We start from the raw sequence: 18,190 nt of genomic DNA, 5'->3' as shown, positions 1-18,190 counted from the left end.
TAATTGGTGGAAAAAGGGAATCCATCAAAAAGTTTAGATATAAATGAGAAGCTCACCCAGAGTGGACCTAAAGGACATGAACCGAGAATGACAGAAACTCTAGTGAAGGAAGACAGTGTAAAGGGGCCTAATGGAAAAGTCAAGGCCGCTGGCTGAAGAAACCCAGCTTGTGGATAAACTTTTTGTGAGAAGAGGTACAACTATGGGAACATCAAATCTAAGGAGCACTTGAGTGTAAAGAACAGGACAGTAAGAGTTGAGCTTGGCTCACAGCCCAGGTGAGGAAAAGCTGATTCCTCTGAAGTGACACAGTATATTGTTGAATAACTTTTTGCTCCTGTTACCTCAAAGTAAGGAAGAGTTCAAAGGTTAATGTGTTGGAAATCTCTAGTTTATTATTGTAATGTTCTGTGTTTATGCTGCAGATACAACTCTGGCATTTTTTTTAGAATTTATAAAGGAAAAAAACCCCAACCCTTAAAATTATCCCTTTTTGTCTTGGTTTGCCTCTGCCTCCCCTCAGTTAGCCTAGCTGGGTCACCTCATTTACACCAGTGTAAAGGAAAACAGTGTGGCTTGGTGGGTTTTGGGCATGTGTCTAAACTTTGTGGGCCAGGTCCTCAGCTGCTGTAAATCCACTTCAATAGAACTATGCTGCTTTACTCCAGCTAAGGCTCTGGTCCCCATTCTGTTCTTGTCTAGGACACAAAGATATTAAATCATAGAATATCTGGGTTGGGAGCTCAGGAAGTCACCTAGCCCAACCCCCTGCTTGAAGCAGGACCAATCCCCAGCCAGATTTTTGCCCTAGATCCATGAGTGGCCCCCTCAAGGATGGAACTCACAACCTTGGTAGCAGGCCAATGTGCAAACTACTGAGCTATCCCTCTCCCCTGGAGCAGACTGCAAGAGTTTCAAAAGGATTTGACAAAACTGGGTGACTAAGCAATAAAATGGCAGATGAAATTCAATGGTGATAAATGCAAAGTAATGCACACTGGAAAACCTAATCCCAACTATCCATACCAAATGATGGGGTCTGTATTAGTTCTTACTCACTCAAGAAAGATCATGGAGTCATTGTGGATAGTTCTCTGAAAACACCTGTTCAGCGTGCAACAGCAGCAGTCAAAAAAGCTAACAATCCTAAGAACCATTAGGAAAGGGATAGGTGATAAGTAAATATCATAATGCCACTTTATAATCCATATTACACCACATCTTGAATGCTGTGGCCAGTTCTGGTTGCCCTATCTCCCAAAAAAAAAAATGGCTAGCTGGACCATTGGTCTGACCCAGGGTGGCCATTCTGATGTACTGGTTCAGTTCTGGTTGGCTGTGACTAAAAGTCTGAGGCTTGTCCATTGCACTTCCTAGTGGAGAGATGTCCATGCCACACACTGCTACAGTGGTTGGTATTAATTGACACCTGTGATGACAGAGAAGACAATAACTGAATGGACTGTCACTAAACAAACCTTCCATTCCTGCCATGACCCAGTCCATCTTACAATAGAGGCATTTATTGTACAGCACAGCTACAACTATATAAAGAAATCAGCCTTCCACACAGTTCAAGTTCCAGCCTAATCTCCCATGTTTACCAGGAGTACACGCCCTATATGGAATGCTATATACAGCACACACAGCTGGTGGCAAACTAAAGTATTGCAAGCAAACTAGTCTTTCTGGGTCAGGGTTGAGATGTAGTGGCAGGATGGTGGAAGCTTAGAATAGGTCTACACTGTCGGAGGAGTCAACCTAAGATATGCAACTTCAGCTATGCGAATAGCGTAGCTGAAGTCCGGCGTATCTTAGGTCGATTTACCTGGCCATGAGAATGGCAGCGAGTCGACCACTGCTGCTCCCTCATTGACTCCGCTCTTGCCGCAGTGGCGTTTCGGAGTTGATGGCAGAGCGATCGGGAACCATTTTCTAGTGTCTACAATAGACACGATAAATCGATCCCCCAATAGATCGATCACTACCGGCCAATCCGGTGGGTAACGTAGGCATATCCTTACCTTGCAACTGCCCTTCCTGTGTTTTGGTTTGTGGCTGCAGTCTTCAGAGACAGTCAGCACTGCACCTTGCACAAACTGACATTTACTGATTAAAAAAATTGAATGTAAATAAAAGAACCTTGCTGAATGCTGGCTTAAATCGCCACCGGAGCTCCAGGCCCTTTAAATCACCAGCCACTAGGGAAGCTGCCCATCCTTCCCACCCCCCTGCGTCTGCAGCCCTCCCGGTATGATCAGCTGTGTACCGGCCCATATCAGCAGCCACGTTCTTACCAGTATGCCAAATGGGCCTGAACCTGCTTACTTTCACCTCCACCGACAAGGGAAGCCAGATGCCACCGCCAGCAGCAGAAGAAGCAATAAAACAAACTCAGCCTGCAGATTCACCTCCTGAACCTGGCAGTGGAGTGAGCAAAGTCATTAAAGGATCATCCATCTCCTACAACTGCTGCTACTTTAATTAAAACACTGAGGGCTTCGTTTTCATTTTGATGCAAGGCAAAAATCAAATGGATGCACTGTTGCCCCACAGTGGCCAAGAGTTTAACTGCTGTTAACAAGCAAGAGTTACACTTGTGTGTCCAGGATAGAAACGTGACTAGTCTGTTCCTGAGCATCTCCTGTGGGCAGGGGGTCCCATGGTGCCAGGTGCTGTACAAACCCAGCACAAAGGTTCCTGCCTCAAAGGCCTTGCCATCCAAATAGACAAGACAGGCCAGGGGTGGGAGGTATGAGAGGCTGAATGAGTGACTTGCTTAAGCTGTCACAGCAGGGGAGTGGCGGAGGCAGGAATAGAAGGTATGTCTCCTGATGCCCAGACTGGTTGCCCACAGCTAGACCACACAAATGACTTCCATTTACCTTCCTCCCAAAATGATGGCTCCTACCCTCCCTCCCAGAGTCAGTCTTGCTTCCTGTGGGTAAGGTGAGGACAGTGAAAACTAGTGTGCATACAGCTGTTTGGGGCATAACACAGCTCACCTTCAGGCGTTGTTGTTGGACCAGCTTGCACAGTTATAAAAATATCATTTACTAACAACCAGCTTGTGCAGTAACAATTCTCACCGCAGAACATCCTTGTGCTCCATATCTTTCCCCACAGCTGTCACCAGCTTTCCTGGGGTAATCATACCTTTCATCAAGGCACCAATGGCCTGAAGACACCATAATGGTTGGTTGGATCAGGACGATACCTTAGTAAAGGCCCATTCCAATACTAATGTTTGATTTGGTACGACTATAAATCCATTCCTAATGGATCCATAACCACATCACCAAACTAAGCCTCTAGACTTGTGGTCGGATTTATAGATCTGGTGGGAATTTCCACTGACTTTTTTTTTTCATGGATGCAAGCCCAGAAGGGATTACTGTGGTGATCTAGTCTGACCTTGTATAACACAGACCATAGAACTTCTTCAAAGTAATTCCTACAGCGAAGCTTTTAGAAAAACTTCCAGTCTTGGGGTTTTGTGTTTTTTAATTCAGTGGTGGAGAATCCATCATGACCCACTGTAAATTGTTCCAAAGGTTAATTACAGTCACTGTTAAAAATGTGTGTCTTATTTCCAGGATTTTTGTCTAGCTTCAACTTCCAGCCATTGGATCGTGTTAACCTTTCTCTGCTAGACCAAAGAACCAATGATTGAATACATTCCCTATGTAAGTAATTATAGACCATAATCAAGTCATCCCTTAACCTCTTTGTTAAGCTACATAGATAGAATCAAGGAATTCGATCACTAAAAAGCATGTTTTCTAATCCTTCTCCTGGCTCTTCTCTGAACCATCTCCAATGTGTCAACATCCTTCGTGAATTGTGGGCACCAGAACAGGACACAGTGTTCCAGAAGTGGTCGCTAAATACAGAGGTAAAATAACCTCCCTACTCCAACTCGAGATTCCTGTTTTATGTATCCCAGGATCGCATCAGTTCTTTTGGTCACAGTGTCGCACTGGGAGTTCAAGTTGATCTGATTATCCAACTCCAGCCCCAAACCTTTTTTTTCAGAGTCACTGCTTCCCAGGACAGAGTCCCTCATCCTGTAAACACAGCCAACATTTTTAGTTCCCAAATGTATGTGTTTACTTTTAGCCATATGAAAACATATTGCTTGCTTGCACCCAGTTTACCAAGTGATCCGGATCACTCTGAATCAGTAACCTGTTTTCATTTTTTACCACTCCCCCAATATGTTGTCTGCAAACTTTATGAGGGGTGACTTTGTTTTCTTCCGGGTCAATGATTAATATGTTAAACAGGTTTTTGCATTATTATTGCTAATTCTTCCATTTGTCTAGAAATGGACCGATACCATTAGCAGGATTCTTTTTGTTCCCAATATAAGCTTAAAAAACTTCTTATTGTCCTTGACTCTGCTGATATTGATTCCCAATTATCATTCACATTTTTCATTAAATGCTTCATTACAGCTGAACTGGCTCACTGTTTTCTGCTGCATGAAATTGGCCCTGTTAAGGCCCCAAGTGTGTGTTTGTGCTTATATATAATATTACTATCAGGACTTTATTCTGCTTGCATATTAGAAATGTGATCAAGTCCTGATCACTTGTGCTTAAGCTACCATTCCTTTTTAGGTCTGTGATCAACTCCTCTTTGCTAGGACAAGGTCTAACATAGAATTCCCCCATGTTGGCTGCCACACTCTTTGAGGTAGGAAATGGAATTTCTAAGCGTTATAAATGACCAAGGATGTTTTAGTACAGGTAGCATGAGCCCTCCAGCATGTCACTCAAATTGAAGTCTCTCAGGATCACACAGTTTCTGGGGGGTCCCCCCCTACACCTTATAGATAGATGCATAGGGAGTCAGTCATCCTGTTGCCCCGTGTAATTTGGCAGTCTGTAGCAGACACCAAGTAAACCCCATCTTGTGCTTTATCTGTTAGGACACTGATCCATAAGCTTTCAAGATCACTTTCTTCCAAGTGATCAGTGACTCAAACAGATAGCTTTTTTCTTTTTTTTCCTTTGACAGAGCACCACTCCTCCTACCATTTTGCCTACTTGATCCTTCCAAATTACTTAACCATTGATTTTAATATTCCAGCGGTGTGAACCATCTCAGCAGGTTTCAGTGGGATTCCACTGGATCAAATTTATTCTCATAAATGAACAATTCCAGTTCCTCTTGTGTTTGCTACCCAGGCTTCTAGTATTGGCATATAAGCAATTACAAAAATTTTGTATCTGAACTAGTTTTCATTAGAGCTGAGCGGAAAAAATGATTTTTGGGGGGATGGAGGGGTTCAGTGACCAAACCAAAAAATCTCCCACAAATTTTTTTTTTGTTTTGAACAAAAACTGACTTTTTTCTCAACAAAATGAAAAACCTTTATTTAGGACAAAAGAAGTGTTCCGGTTGTTAAAAACCAAATGCTTAATAATTTTTGATACAAGGAAGTCTCAATTTTTGATCAAATCAGTTCTGGATTTGTGATTCTTCAATGAAATCCCTCAAATTTTGGTTGAGGGGAGGAGAAATACAAAACCTATTTTCACAGGAAAAATAGCTATGACCAGCTCTGCTGATTTAACTTTTATCTAGGTCCTTGTGGTGCCCTCACCACTAGAGTAACCAAGTGTCTTTGAGGCAGAACCTTACTCTCATCCAGGGTTTCTCAAACTTCATTTCACCAACACCCTTCTGACAAAATTACTACATGACCCCAGGAAGGGGAACCAAAGACCAAGCCCTGGTACCCTGGGCAAGGGGGCAAAGCCTGAGCCCCAGCCACTGGGGGGAGGCAAAGCCTAAGCTTGGGGGCTGTAACTTGAGCCCCACCACCCAGGGCAGAAGCCCTCAGGTGTCGGCTTCAGCTCTGGACAGTGGGACTCAGACTTTTGGCTTCAGCCTCAGGCCCCAGCACATCTAATGCCAGCCCTGGCGACCACATTAAAACAGGGTCGTGGCCCACTTTGGGGTCCCGACCCACATTTTGAGATCCACTGCTCTCCTCCATTCTGGATGTCCATCCAGAGCAGAACTGACGCATGGTGGCAGGATGGAGGCTTGCTGCCCATGGTCTGAACTGCGTTCCACCCAGCATTACACTCCTGCATTGGGGCAACGTTCCACTGGGTGCTATCTACTCACTCCCTTGATCTCTTCTCTCAGCAGTGGGTGCTGTCCTGGATTTTCTGCTCCATGCTCCCCTCTTTTACTGTCCCTCCAACTCCACTACTGTTCCTGCAGTTTTCATTTGTCCCCTGTGACTAGTTGACTTTATGGTCTGGTCAACACTACAGACCTATATCGGTAGAACTACATCGCTCGGGGGGGAGGGGAGGTGATGAGTGACATAATTATACTAACCTTGCCACCTTGTAGACAGTCAAATAGCCTGGCACCTTTCACTTCATTTACTCCTGCCAAAAGCTGTGAGTGTCTGTGCCCTTAAAATTGTGTGTACTTTTCTCCCCTATAATAGTAGTGTTTATATGAGGTAGGAACAAATACCTTCACTTATGAAGAACACTCCCCTGTTGCTGCCTTGCTAATTAGCTGTTATTAACACTGATATCAGAGCTATCAGATTTAATAGGCAGCAGATTATGGCAATTACAATGGATTTGCCAGCTATGGGAACAAACCAGCAAACATTACCACAATGAGCATGTGGAGCAGAGCTGCTTGTCTGAGTGATCAGCCAGGACAGCTGGCAGAATAATGCTATCGCTAGTCTGCACAGGTCCTGGTATCACCCTCACATGAGCATGTTTTTCATGAAATTTTCAGTGGAGGTTTTTTTTTTCCATGTCAATGAAAACTGAAATTTCAGGGTGCTGGGTTTTGGAAGAAAAAAAAACACAGCTGTCCTGTTGCCTTCCCTTTTTTTCTTCCTTGTTTCCCTATTTTTTCTGCTGGAAAAGGGTGTCAGAAAGTGGGGGGGGGGGGATCTCACCCTCCCCCCACCCCTTCCAAAAAAAGTCTGAGCCAAAATACCATTTTCATTTCATTCAAAAAGTTGTAGTTTTTGTTGTTGTGGTGGGTGTATGGGTTTTTAAGAAAACGATTTATAGGAAAGAATTGCAACTAGCAGCCCCAACCACGTTTTCATTAGTGCAGGGTGACCTTTAGAGGCTTGGTGGTTTGAATGATCACAAATGTATATTGGATCCTTTTTCCTCTTCTCCACTCCCCTCTAACAGCCCACTGCGTCACCTCTCTCAAAGACTACACTTATGTCATAGAATATCAGGGTTGGAAGGGGCCTCAGGAGGTCATCTAGTCCAACCCCTGCTCAAAGCAGGACCAACCCCAACTAAATCATCCCAGCCAGGGCTTTGTCAAGCCGGGTCTTAAAAACCTCTAAGGATGGAGATCCCACCACCCTCCTACTGGAAAAGTTTTTCCTCATATCCAATCTAAACCTCCCCCACTGCAATTTGAGACCATTACTCCTTGTTCTGTCATCTGCCACCCAGCGGTGTATTATCGCCTAGGCCAACACGGCCTAGGGCGGCAAATTTGCACAGGTGGCAAATTTGCTCATGCCCCCTTCCCAATTCCACCTCTTCCCCAAATCCCTGACCCGCTTCCTCCCCAAGCGCACCGCACTTCCCTCCTTCTACCTCCCTCCCAGGCTTGCCACGCGAAAGTGCTGGGAGGGAGAAGCGAGTAGTGGCACTCGGAGAAGGCAGAACAGAGGTGAGCTGGGGCATGTGGGGAATAACCAGGGGGGAGGGGGAGCCGGGAACCGCTTCCCACCCCAGCTCACCTCCACTCCACTGCTGCCATCTCCTGAGTGCACCGCAACTCCCCTTCTCCCCACTCCTTCCCTCCCAGGCTTGCCGTGCAAAAGCGCTGGGATGGAGGGAGGGAGGGAGAAGCAAGTAGCGGAGCGCTCGGGATAGTGGAAGTGACCTGGGGCTGGAGGGCACGGGGAGTAACTCTTGGGTGGGAGGGGGGTGGCAGGGAACTGCTCCCTGTCCGAGCTCACCATCACTCCACCTCTGCCATCGTCCAAGCACGCCACATTTCCCTTCCCTCCCAGGCTTGCCGCAGGGGAGCAGAGGTGAGCTGGCATGGGGAGGGGCAGCAATTTTTTGAGGGCCTAGGGGCACCAGATTTGTTAAACCGCCCCTGCTGTCACCACTGAGAACAGCTGAGCTCCATCCTCTTTGGAACCCCGCTTCAGGTAGTTGAAGGCTGCTATCAAATCCCTGCAACTCTTCTGCAGACTACATAAGCCCACTTCCCTCAGTCTTGCCTCTCCAATGTCCCTGGGTTTCAAACTGGTTCTGATTCCTCTCAGCCTGCACCACCTCTCCTTTCCCATAGTACTCCATGAAAGACTCAGCAGTGGCATATGCCTATGGGCTCTAGTACTATGTATCCCACAGTGCACTGTACATCCTGACAAGTCCAGGACTTCATTCAGCAGCAGCCAGAGCCAATCAGACAGAACAAGGAGCAATGGTCTCAACTTGCAGTGGGGGAGGTTTAGGTTGGATATTAGGAAACACTATTTCACTAGGAGGGTGGTGAAGCACTGGAATGGGTGACCTAGGGAGGTGGTGGAATCTCCTTCCTTAGAGGTTTTTAAGGCCTGGCTTGGCAAAGCCCTGGCTGCGATGATTTAGTTGGGGTTGGTCCTGCTTTGAGCAGGGGGTTGGACTAGATGACCTGCTGAGGTGCCTTCCAATCCTGATATTCTATAATCTGAGCCTGACAGATAACAAACTAGCCCTTGGAAAGGGACCTTCAGGGGGATTGTGTTCAGATAAGGACAGGCTGAGGCCGAGGACTTCCAGGAGAATGGAAGAGAATGCATCCAAGGTCTCAACGAAGCATCATGGCATGGAGTGTGCAGCCAAAGTCTGTCAGAGTGGGGGAGCTGGAAGGGGTGAGGTCGGGCACTATTAAAGAGAGACAGGAATGAGATCCAGGGCTACGGCAGTGTCATGGAAGAGAATGAGGCCTTGGCTGATTGGAGGGTCTCAGAATGAGGCTATGACCTAGGACAGCTTCATAGGCACCATGGCCAAAGCCAGTTGGAAAGTCACAGCAAGGGTGGTGCTGTGGCCCCGGCATCTGGGGAGCCAAGGCTCCTGAGTCAAGTGAGGAAGAGGCAATGAGGAAATTAAGTGGCTCAGTGGAAGGTTTGAGGGGCAGGGGCAGCAATGGGAGAGAGGAAATGCAAAGGGCCAGTAGAGCTCTTCCCTCTGTTAATTGGTTCCCCACCCACAGCTTTCAGTTCTCCTTCCCAATTAACCAGAAGAGTGAAAGTACTTCAGAGAATAGCATTAACCAATTATCCCCTGCTGCTTTCCAGGCTGGGGAGGAGAATTTCCCTCCATGCACATTCTCTTTTTCCCTGCTGAATTTTTCTTCATTAAATCTGCCTCTGGGAGCAGAAACAAATTCAACATATTGACTTAACAGCTCATCATTTTCCTTTCCTTCCACAGTACATTTACCAGGGCCGTCCGGCCCGCTCTGCTTTCCCCATTATCATCGTAACTCTCTTCTGACAGTGTCTCTGGTTTGCACAGCGTGCACTGCTCTCCCCCGTCCCCCTCCCCACTCAGACTTGGCTCCAGGCAGCTGTACTGGTAAGAGGATCTAGTGTACACAGACCCTGTAAATGAGGTTTAAATGATCATTCCAAAGGGTCCACTTTCTGCTTCTCAGTGCGGCCGTAACATGTTCCATTGTCACCATATGACGGCCTTAATAAGTGGTGGAGGAAACACAAGAGGCTGCTAAACACTCAGTAGTTAAACTTTGTACTTAATTATTAATAATTAGGTCTACTGTAGCATCTAGAGCCCCGCCTTTGATCAGTGCCTCATGGCAGTAGGTATTGTATGAACACTGGTGAGAGAGAATCCCTTCCCCAACAGCTTGCAATCTAAACATGCGAAGGGGGAAAGAAGGGGAAAGAGGCAAAATAACTTACCCCAGGTCACACAGCATAAGACCCACATCCTGAACTGGAGTGCAATTTACTGGACTCCACAGCAGCTTTCCTGCAATGATTTCAAAGCGCTTCGCCAGGAGTGAATTGAATTCCTCAAAACCCTGTGATGGGGAGGGTAATCATATGTCTCTTTTGCAGATGGGGAAACTGAGGAACAACAGTGGAGGGTTGAGTTGCAAAAGAGAAACATACCAGGCTTGTGCACAATTCTAATCGTAAGGTCGTGACCCCGGATGGGTTGTCAGAAGTAAAATTATAATCCGGGCACCTTGGGATCTTAAGGCATGAGCCACTACCGTTTGAGCTAAAACAGCTGGCTCGGTTAGTCGACTGAAACATTCGCATCAATCTCTATAAGTCGCTACCTCACCATTAGAGGGAGACCTTTGTAAGCCACACAATTAAAAGGAAAATTAGGGAAAAGATCCTCTAGCAAAGCTGGGGAGGGCCAGATATTTATAATGCACTAGGCAATTGAACCGCTTGAAAATGAAAAACCATTCCCTCTTGTTTTATCCATCATAAAGCAAACAGAGTGGGCACCAGCTCAATTTTGCAAACATTATCTGTAAGGACAAAATTTTTGAACTTTGGTGCCAAAAGCTGGATAATTAAACCAGTAATTAGACATTAACATAAGCGGCCTGATTTTTCAAGGCATGGAGACCCTGTATCTGTCGATTAGCATGAGAGCTGGCTGAAATCTTTCATTTGAAAGGTTTTTTTCCCAGTGGGGGCAGCGGGGGAAAGCTAGTTATGAAAATAGACATTTCCACAGAAAATGACCATTTTCTAAAGAAAAGTCAAGATTTTCATCAAAAACCAAAATGTTCATTTATTTTTTTATAAATTTTCAGTTTTCACAGCAACTGCCAAATTCTGACCAGTTGACTAAAGATTTCCAAATAGCAGAATCAAGTAGCCTGTGTAAGACAAAGTAGATGAGGTAATATCTCTTATTGAACCAACTCGTGCTGGTGAGAGAGACGAGCTTTTGACAATCTGCTAAATCAAGCTTTCTCGTGGATCATTCGGTACCACCTGCTCACATGCAGACAGCCCCTGCTTTCTGGTACACTGGTGCTTGTATAGTTGGCATGATGCACAGTAGTCTGCTGAGCCTATATGCCTTAGAGCAACATTAACTTTAATGAAAGATTTCTGGAAAACTGCCAGATCTATGAGAGATTCTTGCATCATAGAGTGGCAATGCCGTCTGGTGCTAGGAGTCCAGGACCTGCAGGCAGGAGATCCTGATTCTGTTCCCAGACCTGTTACTGTAGGGCCTGGGGGATGTCATAGAATCATAGGACGGGAAGGGACCTCCAGAGGTCATAAGTCCAGTCCCCTGCACTCAGGGCAGGACTAAGTATTATCTAGACCAGCAGTTCTCAAACTGTGGGTGGGACACCAAAATGGGTCATTACCAAGATCAGCATTAGAATTGCTGAGGCCCAGGGCTGAAGCTGAAGCCCGAGGGGGCTTCCCACAGGTGGAAGAGGGGTGGGGCTTGGATCTGCCGCCCCACCCCCAGGTCATATAGTAACTTTTTTGTCAGAGGATCACAGTGCAATGAAGTTTGAGGAATGCTGATCTAGACCATCCCTAACAGGTCTCTATCTAAACCTGCTCTTAAAAACTTCCAATGATGGAGATTCCACAACCTCCGTAGGCATCACTCTCTCTGAGTGTCTCAGGAGATGGCTACACTTGCAGATTTAGAGTTAAACCAGCGCTCAGAGACCACAGCAGGGAAAGCGCTGCAGTGTGTTCATGCTGTCAGCTGCAAGCACATTGGCGTGGCCACATTTGTGGCACCTGCAGCTGCATTGGGAGCAGTGCATTGTGGACAGCTATCCAACAGAGCACCTCTTCCACAAGCCACAGCACCAGAATGGGAAGGGAGTGTGCGGTTGCGTGGCATTTTGGGTCCTGTCCCAATGCCCTGCGATGCATCGCTTCACATCCCAGCAATCCCTGTGCTTCCGTCCACATTTGGTGCCATCTTTCAATGGTTTTTTTGTACTGCGCTCTCTGTCTTCCCTTTCAGTCTGTGGGAATGGATCCTGAACTGCTGAGGAATATGCTGAGGGGTCTTGCTAGCACATCATTAATTGTAGTTAAGTTGCTCCTTAAGCTACTAAGTGACAGTGAAGACTCGGACAATGATGTTGACTTGCATAACACATGACACGAGATTGCTTGTGGCATTCACGGACATGCTCACCACAGTGGAATGCTGCTTTTGGGCTTGGGGAAACAAGCACTGAGTGGTGGGATCACATCATCATGCAAATCTGGGATGCCGAGCAGTGGCTGCAGAACTTTCAGATGAGTCAAGCCACTTTCATGAAACTGTGTAATGAGCTCGTCCTCACCCTGCGGCACAAGGACACAAGAGTGAGAGCTGCCCTGGCTGTGGAAAAGCCAGTGGCTATTGCAATCTGGAATCTGGCAACTCCAGACAGCTACCGATGGGTCGCAAACCAGTTTGAGTGGGAAAGTCAACTGTTGGAATCGTGTTGATGCAAGTTTGCAGAGCCGTAAATCGCATCCTGCGTAGAAGAACCATAACTCTGGGTAACATGCATGATATTGTGGCTGGCTTTGCACAAATAGGTTTCCCTAAATGCAGAGGGGCATTAGATGGGATGCATATTCCAATTCTGGCACCAGCCCACTAGCCTCCAAGTACATAAATCGGAAGGGGTATTTCTCTATGGTTCTCCAGATGCCTGTGGATCACCAGGGGTGTTTCATTGACATTAACGCAGGCTGGTCTGGAAAGGTGCATGACTCATGCATCTTTCGGAACACAAGCCTGTTCAGGAAGCTGGGACTTTCTTCCAAGACCAGAAGATCACCGTACGGGAAGTTGAAATGCCCATTGTGATCCTTGGAGACCCTGCTTACCCTTTAATGCCATTGTTCCTGGAAACCCTACACAGGGAGCCTTGACAGCAGCAAGGGGTGGTTCAACAACAGGCTGAGTCAGTGCAGAATGACTTGGAGTGTGCTTTTGACCATTTAAAGGGCCGCTGGTGCTGTCTATATGGGAAGCTGAACCTGGTCGATGACAACTTCCCCCATGGTTATATTTGTGTGCTGTACCCTCCATAACATCTGTGAAGGGAAAGGTGAAAGATTCATTCAGGTATGGACCTCAGAGGTTCAACATCTGGAGGCTGAATTTGAACAGCCGGAGAACAGGGCTATTGGAGGGGCCCAGTGTGGGGCTGCAAGGATTAGGGATGTCTTGAGGGAGCAATTTGAGGTTGAAAGCCACCAGTAATGTTTGATGGCCTGCACAGGAGTGAAGTGCAGTGGTTCCAATGTTAGTTTGCTACATATGATGCACTGACTTGCAGTGCCTGTTGATTTCCTGGGCTATGGTATCTTTTACTTAATGCAATAATGTTTTCAAAGCCAAAAAATTCACTTATTGAAGAGAAACACAACTTCTTGGGAAACAGGGCATGACACATCTGTCTGTGTGGGATGAGGGAAGGGGGTGGGATGGGGAACGGGACAGACACAGATTTGCGTATGTCCTGTTATCCTACTCAGCCTTCCTGGCTAGAGTGCTGTGCAGTGAGTGCTCCACTTCAGCCTGGCTAAAACGCATGGGGACGGTGGCTGAGTGCAGTGGGTAAGGGTCGTAGTTTGTAGGGCTGGGTGGTGAAGCTACAGTGTTGGATGCAACTGGTGGTGATAAGAACCCATAGGTTGGGGTAAATGGGTTGGCAGTGATGGGGGGGGACACAAGGGAAGGAGTTTTGGGACAAGGGCTGCAAGGGGTGGGCGGGCACGGAAGTGCTCTACCTGCATTGCTACACGTGCCTGTATCAAGTCTGCTTAGCGCTCCGTGATGCTTAGCAGCCACTCTGTGCTTTGGTGCCAGCAATCTGCATTCTGCTGATGGACCCTCCTTTCACTCTCCTGCCACTCCTACACTTTTTGATTTTCATTAAGGGACTGCTGCATGACTAAATGCAGCATGCCCTCTTTGCTTCTTTTGTGGATGCTTCCTGATTCTTTGGAGTCTTTTGGCCATTGATAACAGGACAGCTGGGATCTCAAGGTTGCATCTGTAAAGCCAAAATGCAACACTTAACAGAGGTAGCATTGTTCACACCAGACAGAGCAATGATTCAGCCATGCTTAAAGACAAGCACAGTGTATACAATAGCAGAAATAGCCCATCCCAAAGCGAGCACACACAACCCACAGGAGTCCCAAAATGGTGAATAAGCACAGGGCAAAGGGGACTGGATTATTTCATGGCAGTACTGTCTTCTGGGGTTCTGTGTCTTGGGGAGAGCCAACAGCTGCAGGGGCCCCCTATACTGAACACTGTCCCCACATTTTCCATAGGAGTTCATCCTGGAAGATATCTCACTGCTGAGTGACCTGGGAAGAAAGGGAGGGTCTTCTGCTACAATGTGGCTTTCGCCTGGCCCATATGCAGCTTGCCTGTGTGCAGCAATGGTCCCTCAGCCCATCACGGCACAGGGGTGCAGACATGATAGCCTTGCTGGGATGTTCAGGGGAGGAGGCGGGGCCAGGGAAGGGATTTGGGGAAGGAGTTGACTAGGGGTAGGGAGGAGGTGGAGTTGGGTGGGGACTTTGGGGAAGGGGTTGGAATGGGAGTGGAGTGGAGTCAGAGCAAGGCAGGGGGGCATGAGCACCCACCGGCACCAGGAGAAGTTTCGCCTGTGCTTACCAGGAACCTCCTCTGGTGTGTGTTCTTCCCCAAGCACAGTTGGCTGTGACTGGCTACTATCCTCCTGGCTTTAAAACAGCTCCTGGCTGCATCCATCTAGGGATGCTGGGTTATCTCCCTCCTCCTCAGCACCCTCACTCCCACTTTCCTCCTCCTCCTCCTCCTCCTGCCTTTTTGAACTGGGCTCTGAAGTGTCCATGGTGGTCGTTGGAGTGGATGTGGGGTTGCTCCCAAGTATTGCGTCCAGGTCTTTGTAGAAACGGCAGGTTGCGGGGGCAGCACCGGAGTGGTTATTTGCCTTGGGAGCTTTGTGGTAGGCATTCTGCAACTCCTTCACTTTAATCCCGCACTGCAGTGCGTCCCGGTTATGGCCCCTTTCCATCATGTCCCTTGATATCTGCCCAAAGATATCATAATTCCTATAGCTGGAGCGCAGCTGGGACTGGACAGCTTCCTCCCATCAAACACTGATGAGGTCCAGCACCTCGCCATTGCTCCATACTGGGGATCGCCTGGCACGTGGAGGCATGGTCAGCTGGAAAGATTCGCTGAGAGCACTCCATGCCTAGCTGAGCAAACAGGAAGGGAAGTTTCAAAATTCCCAGAGAATATAAAGGGTGGGTCTGATGGTTGGTCACTTGAGGGCAGGGCAGTAGAGTTCAAAGTGATGACCAGAGTGGCTAGAACAGGCATTGTGGGACACTGCTGGAGGCTGATCAGAGCACATTAATCAACCAGGATGTCCACACTGGCACCGTGGCGCTCCAGCTGGGGTGCAGAAAGTGTTATGCCTCTCATGGAGGTGGATTACCAGGAGCGCTCCAGCCACAGAGTCAGGGCGCTCTACATGCCTTGCCAGTGTGGACGCATCATGAGTGCATAGGGCTGCTTTAATGCACTCTAACTCACAAGCCCTTAGTTCCCCATCTAAAAAATAAGAATAGTAACGTTTAGTTCCTTTAATTTTGTGCAACACTGTGAAATCTTTGGATGAAAAGTGCTATTTACGAGCAAAGTTGTTGTCTTGCTAATGTGCCAGTCAGAACCCACAGTCCATAAGCCAGAGCTACAAATGAAGGCTCATCTCCTGTTACTCCATTCCAGAACAGGAGGCAGTGTGCAGACCCTGGGGCGAACAGTGCAAGTGTGAAGGGGGATAGGGTTACTCTCTGTGTATGGAGAGGCCAGCCAGAAATGTGAAAAGGCAGAGCCAAACTCAGTTGCCAAGTCTAAGGCCCGGTTCGGGCTCCCACGTTCCTGTATTCCAGTGAATATTCATGCATGTCTTCTCTACCCAGCGGATCATGCTGTTCCGTGTACCTCTACTGCCTGTGCTCTGAGGCCCAGGATTTGAGGTATGCACAGCTGGATAACAGCTGATCCCTGCTGCAATGCCTGAATGCTTTGTGTCACTAAGCCCAGCAGTGGCTTGGAGACTTTAAGCTGCAGCCAGCTGTTAGCCTAATGCCTGAGCCCGAACTTGAGTCTAAGGGTACGTCTACACTGCACGATTATTTCGAATTAGCTTAAACCGATATTACAAAACAGATCTAATAAAATCGGTTTAGCGCGTCCACAGTGGGATCCCGAAATCGATTGTTTGCGTCCATGGTCCAAAGCTACCATCGATTTCAGGAGCGGTGCACTGTGGGTAGCTGTTCCTCAGCTATCCCATAGTTCCCACTTCCGTGTTGAGAGCACAGTGCCTGATGGGGCAGAAAACACTGCCCCGGGTGGTGCTGGGTACAGCCTCACCCCTCCCTTTGTGAAGGCAGCAGACAACCCTTTGGCGCCTTTTTCGCGGAGTGCATTGAGCAAACGCCATAGCACAGCAATCTTTCCCTTTTTTTTTCACGTGGTGGGGGGGGGAAATAAACTGAGGAGCTGTTCCCTGAACCACGCCAGACACTGTGTTTGAACCTACAGACATTGGGAGCTCAGCCAATAATGCAAATAATTTTCAGAGACTGCTGTGGACTGTGGGATAGCTGGAGTCCTCAGTACCCCCTCCCTCCCTTCATGAGCGTCCATTTGAGTCTCTGGCTTCCCGTTACGCTTGTCACGCAGCGCTGTGTATCCTGCAGTTTTTTATTCAAACGCTTTGGCATTTCGTGTTCTGTAACGGAGCTGGATACAACAGATTTGTCTCCCCATACAGCGATCAGACCTAGTATCTCCCGTACGGTCCATGCTGGAGCTCTTTTTGGATTTGAGACTGCATCGCCAGCCGTGCTGATCAGAGCTCCACGCTGGACAAGCAGGAAATGTAATTCAAAAGTTCGCGGGGCTTTTCCTGTTTACCTGCCCGCTGCATCCGAGTTCAGATTGCTGTCCAGAGCGGTCAGTGCTGCACTCTGGGATGCCGCCCGGAGGCCAATAACGTCGATTTCCGTCCACATGAACCCTAATCCGAGTTATCACTATCGAATTTAGCGCTACTCCTCTCGTTTGGGAGGAGTTCCGAAATCGATTTAAGGAGCCGTTTAACTCGATATTAATGACGACGTCGTGTGAACGGATACAGCGTTAAATCGGTATATCGGCCATTAAACCGATTTAAAGTCGCAGTGTAGACCTGGCCTAAATGCTGAAGCCTTAATCAAGCAGAACCAGAAGAGGAGAGGAAGGATACTGAGGGGACAGGAGGGGAGGGCAGATAGATAGAATCCTGCCCTCATACTCAGAAGGCATGTTGTTGGGAGAAGGAGGGATAGCTCAGTGGTTTGAGCACTGGCCTGCTAAACTCAGGGTTGTGAGCTCAATCCTTGAGGGGGGCATTTAGGGATCTAGCACAAAAATCTGTCCGGGACAGTACTTGGTCCTGCTGTGAAGGCAAGGGACTTGACTTGACCTTTCAAGGTCTTTTCCAGCTCTATGAGCTAGGTAATCTCCATATAATATAAATACATATAATTGTCTGAGTATGATCTCTAGTATACTGCTAAGGACCTTCTACCATATGGCCTGATTGTGCCCCTGCTTGATTTCAAAGTACAAGAGGAGATGGCCCTGGACAAAATCACCCTTGGTCTAACTCCACTCATGTCACTTGAGTTGCTTCTCGTTTCCTCAGCAAAGGATGCCATAGCCTGAAGTTCCAAGGGCAAGTGGGACGTTGGTTTGAGGCATTAAAACAGAACTGGGTAAGGTTGTGTGAAGCATAGATTGTGCCTGGGACAGTCCTGAATGGCAGCAGGACAGAGCAGGGGATTGACCTCTCCAGTTCCTGCACCTTAGGTGGCCCCCTCCAGGTCTGGATTGAGGCACACAGTCAGGACAGCATGGAGAAAGTTTCTCATGCTGCTCCCTGAGGAGAGAAACAGCACTTTTCTCTTCAGGGCTGTCAATCTGATTTTGCTTCTTTCCATCTGCACTATAATTTACATAAAGAAAAACAGATTGAAATCTCCCCTACTCCAAGGAATCAGGACAGGGGGGAGCATAATCTTGCTGGAGGGCCCCCAAACACTGCAGAGAAGACTCATGATCTATGGCGC

This window comes from Chelonoidis abingdonii, chromosome 5 (genome assembly GCF_003597395.2).
Source record: "Chelonoidis abingdonii isolate Lonesome George chromosome 5, CheloAbing_2.0, whole genome shotgun sequence".
Lineage (NCBI taxonomy): Eukaryota > Metazoa > Chordata > Testudines > Testudinidae > Chelonoidis > Chelonoidis abingdonii.
The sequence above is the reverse complement of the archived record's forward strand: the minus strand, read 5'-3'. Positions refer to the sequence as shown.